This window comes from Grammomys surdaster, unplaced genomic scaffold, assembly GCF_004785775.1.
Source record: "Grammomys surdaster isolate TR1022 unplaced genomic scaffold, NIH_TR_1.0 65, whole genome shotgun sequence".
NCBI classification, from domain to species: domain Eukaryota; kingdom Metazoa; phylum Chordata; class Mammalia; order Rodentia; family Muridae; genus Grammomys; species Grammomys surdaster.
Window position 1 is genome coordinate 4655503 of NW_021604567.1, and position 12210 is coordinate 4667712.

The window sequence follows — 12210 nt, forward strand, 5'->3', positions numbered from 1 at the left end:
GAGAGAGAGAGAGAGAGAGAGAGAGAGAGAGAGAGAGAGAGAGAGCTTATAAATGAATAAGCTTCTCTATGGCTTCCAGAAACACCCTTAGCATTATTTATTTCCCTTCCCTCCTTAGCGATGCTCCTGCCCTCATTTTTTTTCCTTTCCTACTTCTTGAGACTTTTAAAAATTGAATAATTTCTTTAAAGTTACATAATAATAGATAGGGAAGGAAACTCACTCAGGGTGACACCAAGGCCCATGCTGATCCATTTTGTTCATGGATCCCTTATGCTGTGTTGGAGCAGGGGCTAAGTAGCATCTCCCTTAGACTTGTACACTCACATAAAAGGACTCCTATGAAAAAGACATCGGGACGGGTATGGCCCTCATGCCTCACTGGACAACGACAGGGGGACTGGAGCCATTACAAGGTCCTCTTCAATTACTGGGGTCAGGCCTCTATCCCCGCCTTCGAAAGATTAGAATTGCCACAGCCCTTCTATACTTAGAGAAGGGAGGAGATGTCAGGGGCAGCCCTGCTTACACACTGAAGACCTAAAATCAGCCATAGCCCTGTCATACATGTATACTAACACCAAGTCTTGGGTCTCTGTGGATAAACACTGAAACAGATGTCTATAAGCTATTGTAAACAGGCAGTTTTTGTGACAATTTACCAGCCTGAGTAGTCATAGACCTTGTAAATAGGTAGCCTTGGCAGATAATACCAACTTAGATAAGGATAAGCGAATCATAGGCAGAGCCATAGCGACCTGTCCCCTGAACGCTTACCCAGCCGATACCCTGTTCTGAAAGATATCTGTATTCCCCCTGAACACCCACACTCCAGTGTCATCCCCTTCCCCACATCCTGCCTTTCTGTGTTTATAACCCCTGTGTGAATGAGTATAAATTACAATTTGAAAAAATAAATTAAAAAAATATATATGGACTCCTATGTACTTGTGTTGCCACAGAGCAAGAGTTTCTGAGCACAACAAACAACATTGGCAGATGTGACGTCAAACATGATGAATAGGTGTGAACAACCATGTATTTTTCATATTACTTTAAAAAAAAACCCTCAACCTCAAATGAAGCAATGTTTTCTTTTAGCAAAAGGGTTCACAAGGGTTTCAAGGTCATTATTTGTAGTATTTTTTTACTGAGATAGTGAAAAGACATGGGGCTATCTAGTGGCCTATGGTGTTTTCGTTTTTAATTTTTGATGATATTATGTATACAGTGTACTATGATTATGTTATCCTGCCAGTACTCTGTCTCATCCTTTTCTAACTCCCTTCTTTCTAATAGGCTTCCTTCTTTCCTTCCTCCCTTCCTCTCTCCTTCCCTCATTCCCTTCCTCCCTCCCTCCCTCCCTCCCTCCCTCCCTCCCTCCCTTCCTTCCTTCGTTCCTTCTGTTCATCCCTCCTTCGTTCCCCCTTCCTTCGTTTGTTCCTTCCCCCATCCCCATAAAAACAGTCACAGTTGCTCTGTTTCATTACTTTCACAACCATGTTTCACCTAGTAGATCCTAACCAACTCTATTCCTTTCTACACTTGGGCTCTCACAGTTTTTCACCATGTCTCCATGTCTCCTGTAAAGTCCCATTTTGAACAAAGCACTTAGAAATTATTTTTTCAGCACTTTGATTAGTTCAAAGTGCTAATCACTTTTGGCCATCACTCATTACTAAAGAAAGGTTATCTAATCAAGGCTGAGACCTGAGCTATACTACAAGTGTAAAAGTAAATATTTAGAAGGAAGTTTAACTATATGTCTACATAGGAAAGCATCAATAGTGAGTTTCTCCTGTGAGGGCCTGTGACTTCCATAACTATAGTCTTCTGAGTAGTTCCATACTGACAGGCATGTATCCGCTTGCAGCAAACCTCAAAATCCAACCAGGAAGCAGTTAGTTAGCCACAGAATATTCATGTTAACATGGCAACATTGGGCAGATCTTGGCAGGTAATTCAATATTGGAACAGGTAGAATCAGTTGTAATTTTTGGTAATTATTTTCCCCAACAGACTATTCAACAACTTTCAGCAGGAGGGAAGCTTCCAGTGTAGTTTCAGTGAGGTGTGTGTGTCCCGTGTGTTTTGTGTCTTTGATAATAGGGTCTTTGTATCTAGTTCTTGTTGGTAACTGTGACGGCTCATTTATGTTAACTAGACACAAGCTAGAGTCATTGGGGAGGGCCTCTCAATTGAAACAAACCTCTCCATAAGATCCAGCTGTAGGCAAGCCTGTAGAACATTTTCTTAGTGATTGACATGGGAGGACTCAGTCCATTGTGTGTGGTGCCACTTCTGGGCTGGACACACACACACACACACAGACACACATACACACACAGACACACACACACACACACACACACACACTATGTGTGTAATGAGTGGCCCATTACATTATTTAATGTAATGTAAAGTTTATATTAGTGTTCATTCTTGATGAACAAGTTCAATGGTTTTCACATATGTATAATGATATGACAAGACTGTTACCACATTCTCCAAAGGATTGTCACCATTCCACCACATCCTCGGTCCTCTGTCTACTCACTCTTCCTCTCCTGATTCATAACAAGTACGCTGTTCACCCTTTTTGTTTCTCTCCACCTTATATTTATTTAATTTATAACATTCGTTCTCATCTAGAATGTTATATAATTAAAGTCATGCTGTAGCTTTCCAGGCCTTTGCAGAAACAGTAATTTAACTTTTTCTCTACATCTTTTTATGGTTTCTTAGCTCATTTCTTTTTTACTTCTGAATAATATTCTGTTGGCAAGCTATACCACAGTTCAATTTTCCATATATCTTATACACTTCTAATTTTTGCAATTATGAACAAAGCTGCTATGGATATCTATGGTTAGGTTTTTGCGTGAATATAAATTTTTAACCCACTTGAATTAGCATTTAGGAGTTCACTGCTAGATCATACAGTAAATACATGTTTAGTTTTGTGTACTACTGAGATTTTTAATAGTATGCAAATAGTTATTCAGATGACTAATAGTCATGTACGATCTCATGACTTTTTTAAAGCAATGATAGCATCTCATCTTGGGGCTATGTTCTCTGGTAGATTATATAATTTAATCTACACCACCAGATAGACATACATAATACACTGCACCTCTCTGGTAAAGCCTCAGGGAGATGATTTTGACTGACACTAGATGTAGTAAATTCACGATTTAACTCAGGCCATCTGAAAATAGGGCCCACCTTTAAAGTGACTTAGGCTTTATGTCACAGTATTTAAGAATCATGACCCTCAATATTCTAGGCAATTCTTTTCTTATTGGTTATCACAGAGTACCTGAAGATTTGGTGACTTGGAAGATGGCCTAGATCTAGACAGTTTCATGTAGTGAATATACATCAATGAGTTCTGCTTAACTGACCAAATCTGGCATTTTCTTTAAAAGAACTATGTGCCACGTTAATCACATAGAGGACTTCTTAGAAACCGGAGAAGATTAGTAACACTAGAACTCCAACTGATTGCTCAGAAATTTTTGTTGTTGTTTTGACCTACTTTTGCTCCTTTTCTTAAACAAACTCCCACCACTCAGGGAACACCTGTCATATCTCTGTTTCTTGTCATCTCCAAGAGCCTGATTAACATAACGTCAGGAGAAGCCAATGAGCTGTGTATGTATGGGTGTGGAAAATTAAAACGTAGCCTTGAACCTCCTTGTGAGTCAGAGACTACTTTGCAAGACTGGAATGTGACCCTGCCCATTATCTTCTAATGTTTGTGTATGATGCCTGGAATGGTAAGAAGGAAGAGTTCCTGGCCCAGTTCTGCCACAAGGCTGCAAAAGTTCCCTCTCCTAGGGTACTTTAACCTTTGGTTCTTGGGTGACTCTGGCATTGTGTTTAATTCTTCAGAGCACGTTTGAGCAGTTGTGGAACTGCCAGGGAGATGCAAGCTCACACTTAAGCTGCTTCTATTAGAAACAAAATTTATAAATATGCCTTTCCTGGATAGTTATTTAGGCTGAGTTATGATTTCATATATGTTGCTATAGAATTATGATTTGTTTTCAGCTAGCATAGATAATTTCCATTCAACTTGAGCTTCTAGGTGACAGCTTACTTACAGCATCTCATGTGTAAACACTTAAACTTCTCATCTGTTTAAATGCATGGAATCATAACCACTCTCTCTAAAATTTAGCCACAGGCAAAATTTTTGAATAATATATTCTGATTTGGCATACAAACTGTCACCACACTACAAGAACTTAAACTAGCAACTTATAAAAACATAAAAACCATATGTGTTCTTTCAGTATATTATTAACGTAACTATCTAAGACATTAGATATTTATTATAACAATACTTAGAATAATTAATGGCCCATTTACTTTTTTCTTTTCAATGCAATTTGCTTTGACCATGCTCTGTCAACAACAGTACATTTTTAGTATTTTTCTTTTATTAACTTTTAACTTAGCATACAAATTAATGAGTTTCATTATGACATTTTTGTACAAATGAATCATTATACTTTATAGTACAGTTATCTGAAGAAATTTAAATATGATTTTTAGTATGAGTTTATGACATTTTCATAAAGATACATCATTATAAATTTTTAAATTACAATTATCTGAAATATGAAAAAGAAATATGGCTTGTTTAATGTGTACTCACTAGGAGTATTATCTCAAACAATATAGATTAAGTTCACAGTAACAAAGCATTTTTCCCCTAAATATGATAATATCAAAGAGCCCACAAAAGGTCAATAAGACTTGAGAAAAGTAGTATTTTAAATAATTCTTAGACTATTAGTGTCTATTGTAAAGAACTGAAATTTTATTTTTTCCACAAACCCAAACATAAATTTTATAAGGATGTTTTGTTAAAAACTCAGTTGCTTACATTGCTGTTAGAACTTCTGGAGGATATGATAACTGTGTTTGTTTTTATTTGTGTTGCTGTTTTTCTCTTCTGTTCCATCAAAGTCCTGTTTAATGCATGAGCTGAGCATTCTTTGCTATCTGAGGTGTGTGTCTGTGGGTATGCCCAGGAAGCAAACTGTTCCTGGTTAGGGCAGCAGAAAGCAATGATTCTGTTTTAGAAGTGTGTGTGTGTGTGTGTGTGTGTGTGTGTGTGTGTGTGTGTATCATTCAGACAGTTGTTTTTAAGGCACAAGGATTTTCCAGATAGACTCATGTTTCTTGTTTGTGAAAATAGTTTAATTCATAAAAGAAGTATTATAGTATCCAAAATGTTCTTTATTCCCTTCTACATCCTGATATGAATGGGAAAATTCATTGTCCAGTTCTACATCAAAGGCAAATGACATCAATCTTTCCTGTTCCATGTCTCAGTCTTACAGCAGACAGGCCAGCTCACATCAGCACCACTGTGCACACCTGCCTTCTTCCTTTGGCTGCATGTCTTGCCGCATTTTATTCTTTGTTTTTGCAAACATTTCAAGGCCATTTCTTGTATGCCAACCCCAGGACTTCTTTAATAATCATAGAGACACTTTACTGTGGATCATAGAAGTGAAATCGATGGAACAAGTATTTTGGAATGAGATGGTTCAGTTTGTGGATCCACTGCAAACCAGATGAGGGTCACTGGGCAATTGCTAAACTTGCTGACTGTCCAATGCCACATGGAAATTATGCTTGTTTCACAGTTCTTGGCAGATTAGAAGAAGTAAAATTCACCCAGTACCCACATTTTAGATAGCCATATTCTGCCTGTTTGTAATAATTTTTCCCTTAAGCAAAAGGAAACTGATTCATATCAAGATTCTTCCTGTTTGTGGTTGAGGTATCCACATTTTATACATGCGAGTTTTGCTTGTGGCTCACATTTTTTTAGTATATCATTTTTGCTGATCTTCCTGCAGTGGGTGGCCACTCTGAACTTTTAAAGTATTAAAAAAAATCTTCCAGTCACCTTAAAACACACACACACACACACACACACACACACACACACACACACACACACATATACACACACACACACACCTTCTTTTACAGTTGGTCAATATCATGGATTTAAGTTGATATGGAAGCCGGGATTAAAGCCTGTCTAGTTACCCACACTCTCTCCTCTCCTGATCCATTCTCAAAGCTACAGGGTAGTCTTTGTTAGATCAATAGTTAGGATTTACATTACTCCAACTGTATAAACACAAACCACAGAGGGGATACTCAAAATATTCTATAATTCTTTTTCTTACCAACAGTGAATTGTTATTTTCTTTGGGGTTATCAAAGATCTCATCTACTCATTTTGACGTAATTTTCTATGTACTTATTACTAATAGGAAACCCAGATGACTATCAAATAACCAAAGGCATTTTCACATTATATTCTTGCAGAAATACTCTTTACTGTAATTGGGGTGAGTGACCCCTCTGTGCCCCACCCATATCTAGCTGTTCTCTTTGATCTGCACCCTCACTTTCAGAATAAATATCTTCTTTAAAATACATGTTGAACTTTTCTTTTTTGGTAGAACATACATTTTAGTTTTATTTTCAAGAAAGTTATTTTACAACAATTTTCTGAACACGAGTTCATAGATCTAACTTTGTTGATACTTGTGCATCTGCTAAATTTTGTGTTTAATCCTAAGCTAGATGGAATTTTTGTAGGATAAAGAATTTTACATTGCAAATGGTTTCTTGTTAGGAAGTGAATTTACTGCTAATCTATGCTAAAAATATAGAAATGTCAGAAACTCTTTTATATGAAATGAAAATAAAAACTAAAGGAAGATAAGAATGTCAGAATATTTTATAAGTAACTGCTCAGTTATCTGAAGACCAGACAACACTGTTTTCATTCAGTTTTTAGACAAAGAATGCTGTACAAGAACAGGAATCTCTGAAAGCATGATATTAGCTAGGGAGGTGCATTCTGATCGTATTATTGGACAGACTACCTGATTTCTGTAGAGATGTTGAGACACTGTAGGGGCAAAGCTACCAGTATCACACATATGCCAGAGTCATTGTGAATGTACTTAATTACACTATGAAGTAGCCAGGCCCATTATTATCTTTGATGACAACTTGGTGGTCATGAGGTCTTGAGATTAAAGCTATCTACCAGGGTTCCTGAAATCCCCTTGATGTCTGTTGGAATCATATACATTCTAGGTTTGCTAGAGAGAAGGTTGACATTCAACCTTGAGTCATCTCACAGAGACAGACCTCCCTGAATAAGATGGACAAGTCTTTGTCCCCTTGATAAACAGTTTCTCTGTGTAGCCTTGGCTGTCCTGGAACTTGCTCTGTAGACCAGGCTGGCCTCAGATGCAGATTCACCTGCGTTTGTCCCTCAGATGCTGGAATTAAAGCTGTGCATTGTCATGCTTGCCTAAGATGGACACTCTTGTAAAGTATAACTTGTGTAAATATCACACTTATTTTAACAGCAATTATGTAAAATGTGTCTATTTAATGAAAAAAATTAGGGAATGGATCCTAATTTCTTTTTAAAATTAACGTTTTCATACCAGGACTGGAGAGATGGCTCAGTGGTTAAGAACACTGACTGCTCTTTCAGAGGTCTTAATTTCAATTCCCAGCAACCATATGGTGGCTCACAACCATCTGTAATGGAATCTGATGCCTTCTTCTGGTGTGTCTGAGGACAGCTACAGTGTACTCATATAAATAAAATGAACAATAAATCTTAAAAGTTTCATACTATATATTTTTGTCATTTCCCTTCCTTTCCCCAACTTCTCCCAATCCCTCCCCACCACATCTCCCTACCTACCCAACTTTATGTCCATTCTTCCTTTTTCTTGCAAAAACCAAAACCAAATAAAGAACCTCATATAAACCAAATCCAAACAAACAAGAGAAAGACCAATTAGACAAAAACAAAATGCCTATATGAAACAAATAGTAAGCACATACACATGCACAGCCCCCCCCACACACAACTCCATTTAGTTTATTTTGTGTTGGCCAACTACTCCTGGGCATGGAGCCTTCTCTGGAGTATGGGGAAAACATCCAATAACAGTTGAATAGCAAAAACTTACTTTCCCTTTTCTAGTGTACATCAATTCCAAATAGCTTCTTGGTTAGGGTTGGGACCCCATGTCCACTTCCTCCTTCTCAGTGATGCTACCTCATCTGGCTTGAAACAGTGCAAAGTTTGTGCACTCACACTTGCTTAAATCTTTCTTCTAGCTGTCCATAAAAAGATTGATGTATGTTGCTTACCGAGAAGCAAAGTGAAATATCTGGATGAGAATTACTGGATATAAATTTGAGCCTGTGATTAGTCTTTGGGAACTAGAAGGCGTTCTGATCCACTGGTCAGGTGGATGCCAGAAGAGGATTTAATAAATTTTGTTTCAAGACTATTTCAAGTTCAATTCAATTTGTCCCCAGACCTCTATCACAATTTCCCCCTTAGTTGCTGTCTTAGGTTTTCTATTGTTGCGATGAAATGCCATGACCTGAATAACTTGATGAGAAAGGGGTTTATTTGGCTTATATGTCCACGTCACTGCCATTATCAAAAGAAGTCAGGAAAGGAACTCAAACAAGGCAGGAATCCCAAGGTAGGAGCTGATGCAGAGGCCACGGAAGGGTGCTGCTTACTTGCTTACTCCTCATGGATTTCTCAGCCTTCTTTCTTATAGAACCTAAGACTACCAGGCTAGGTTACCACTACTCACAGTGGGCTTTTCTCCCCCTCTCCAATCAATCAGAAATTAAGAAAATGCTCTACAGCTGTGGTTTTTAATCTATAAGTTGCAATCCCTTTGGCAAACCCCTATGTACATTATGTTTCATAACAGTGGCAAAATTACAGTTATGAAGTAACAACAAAAATAATTTTATATGTAGGGCTCACAACAACATGTACTGAAGGGTGGCAGCATCAGGAAGGTTGAGAACCACTGCCCTACAGGCTTGCCTCCAGCCCCATCTTCTGGAGGCATTTTTCAGCTGAGGTTTTCTTCTCTCTGATGACTATATTTTGTGTCAAGTTGACATATATCTAGACAGCACAGTTGTGCTGTAGATAATTTGATTCATATATTCATGTAGATAATATATTCAGAAAATGAGAGATTTTCAGATCTTTGACACACGCAATTACAACTAAGGAAAAGCAAAAGGGGCATTTGGAAGCCTATGGAGTACAACCCTGCTAACAACATAGGAAGTCAAAGATTATACCACAGCGACGGATGCTTTCAGAAATTGCAGCTGCCAGCAGGAACCTAGCAGATGCAACTGTGATGATCCTAGAAAAGTCTCATTTCCATTACCCACTTCATCTGTTCAGAAGGCAGATAGGTAGGGCTCTCTGAATGGTAGTCGTTATACGAGCTTATTGACTCTGGACAAGCTGCTGTTTCATGCACATCTCTGTAATGGGACAAATCTCTTTTATACCTTGAAGTTGATTTGCTGCATGGCAATCAGTATAGAATGGGTATCTTATTTTGCTTTCTATTGATATGATAAAACATTGAGCAAAAGAACTTGGGCAGGAAAGGGTTTAGTTGGCTAGCATGCCCCTATCATAGTACATCATTGAGGGAAGCCGACACAGGAACTCAAGCAGAGCAGAGATCTGGAGGCTGGAACTAAAGCAGAGGTCAGGGGGAATGCTGCTCGCTGGCTTGTTCTCTAAGCTCACATTCAGCTCTCTCTCTCTCTCTCTCTCTCTCTCTCTCTCTCTCTCTCTCTCTCTCTCTCTCTCTCTCTCTCTCTTTTTCTGTCCCTCCCTTCTTTCCTTCCAGACAGAGTTCCACTGTGTAGCCTTGATTGTCCTGGAACTCATCCTGTAGACCAGGTTGTCCTTGATCTTGCAGAGACCCACCTGCCTCTGCCTCCTGAGTGCTGGGATTAAAGATATGCGCTACCACTATCCAACTCATCTACTTTATAGATCCCAGGACACAGGAGTGGTACTGCGTCCCATGTTGGGCTCTCCCATGTTAATCATCAATCAAGAAAGCGTCCCAGAGTCTTACCTGAAGGCCAATTCGACAGCACACAATTTTCTCAAATGACATTCTCTCTTCTCAGATCGTTGTTAGGTTTGTGTCAAGTTGAAAAAAATATTAAATAAAATTATGGTTAAAGGAATCTGTACTTTAACAAAAAATATTGCTAATGCCCAACATTTGTCACTGTAATTCATTTGCAAGGGATTAGAACTGTCTTATTCTCCCTTGTGTTACACTTACCACAATCACGCTTGTAGGGTCATATAAGCCAATGCAACAGTAATAGTAAAATAAATACCTGCTAATTCCTAATGTGCTACAGGATGGAAAACACACTACTCAGAAAACATAAATGCAGAAATACAGCATCTCACTAAAATTTCTCCATGTAATGCTCATGAGCTTGTGGTTCACAATGAAATCCTTCTAATAGGTTTCTCTTAAGAGAATGCATATGAGTATGTTGATCTAGCATGCTTATAAAGTGAAGTACTTATGTATCTTTTTACAATAATGAAACTCAAAGAAGAAAATCATTCCAGCTTTACAATCGCAGTCCTTAATTTGGTCCTTGTGAATCAATAGAGCCAGTGGAGTTTGATATCTTTGGCAGATTGGCAAGTTGTACAGAGCAGGGTGAAGTCAAGCTAAGGAGCTAAGGGAGCAATAGTGGACACCAGATGTTACTGCAAGCTCATGTCGTCTTCGGTTTATTACTGGTCGTGAGTAAAACACAATCAGGTGACTGTAACCGGATCTCAACATGCATGGCTGTTTTCTAGCAGATAGTCAGCTATGTTGAGCAGTTCAGCATCAGCAAATTAAATTGGCCAATGAGAATGCAGACTTATTAGATTCCAAAAGCATAAGAGAATTATGAGGAAGCAATAAACTCAATTCCCCTACTCCTAAGTTATGCATCGTAACCTGTAGAATGACCTTAAGAGAGCATTCAGGTAAAGAGATGACTCGGAGTGTGGCAGGGTATTTTGCTTTGTTTTCAGGATAAAACAGATGACAGAGGACCATTTTACAACAAATGAGTCTGAGGGATGTATTGGAGGGATGAAAAGTTCTCTTCATAAGAGGACATACTAATTTATAATCATTCACGGGCAATGCAGATAACTAGGTTAGATACACAGAATAAGTCAGCAAGAGGAATAATAATTTTTTTCCCATTTTTGTTGGTTATTTTTATTTATTTACATTTCAAATGTTATCTCACTTCCCAGTTTCCACTCCACAAACACTCTATTCCATCCCCCTCCCCCTGCCTCTATGAGAGTACACCCCCACACACTTCTGCCTCAGTGCCCTAGCATTCCCCTACCCTGGGTCATTGAGCCTTTACAGGACCAAGGGGCTCCCCTCCCAGTGATGCCTGCTAAGGTAATCCTCTGCTACATACCCAGCTGGGGCCATGGGTTCCTCCATGTGTACTCTTTGGCTGATGGTTTAGTCCCTGGGAGCTCAGGGGGGTCTGGTTGGTTGATATTGTTGTTCTTCCTATAGGCTTGTAAACCCCTTCAGCTCCTACAGTCCTTGCCCTAGCTTTTCTATTGGAGTCCCAGCACTCAGTCCTCCTTTTGGCTGCAATCAGACTCCTGACCAATACAGATGCGAATAACATTTTTAATGCAGGGAGAAGGATGACTTGGTCTCTTGAAGAGAGCGCAGAGTATGACAGTGTCATGCCTTGAGTGAGTGAGGACTTGATTGGAGGACTGTTCTACAGGAGAGTGTTTACACAGAGATAGTTCAGAAAAAATTATCTCTGCGGATATTAACCATGCAATTCCTTACACAATCCAGTTCTTTTTTTTTTTTTTAACAGAGTTATGAATAAAGATGTCCCAACAGTTAATGAGACCATTCTGGCCTTACTGATATCAAGTTTCCCATACTAAAACTGAAACCTCATTTGTTGAAAGTCAGGAAGAAATGAAACTGTGACTCTTGCTATCCTATTTCCCAGAAAGGCTAAAACATCTTTGGAAACTGATTCTGAGGCATTTTCCATAATAGATGGACAGACTTTTGGGGTGGACATTTGCTGTCTTCATGCTTTGTACTTCCAGGACCACTTGTTGTGGCCTTGCTGAATGTCTTCTGCACTGTTATGATCTCAAACACAACATTACTTCTCACTAAAGACTTTTATATCGAGTGAAAGCGATAGGCCAGCTATCAAAGAATTCCTTGCATGGTTATGCGTTCCGTCTCTTAGAAGTAG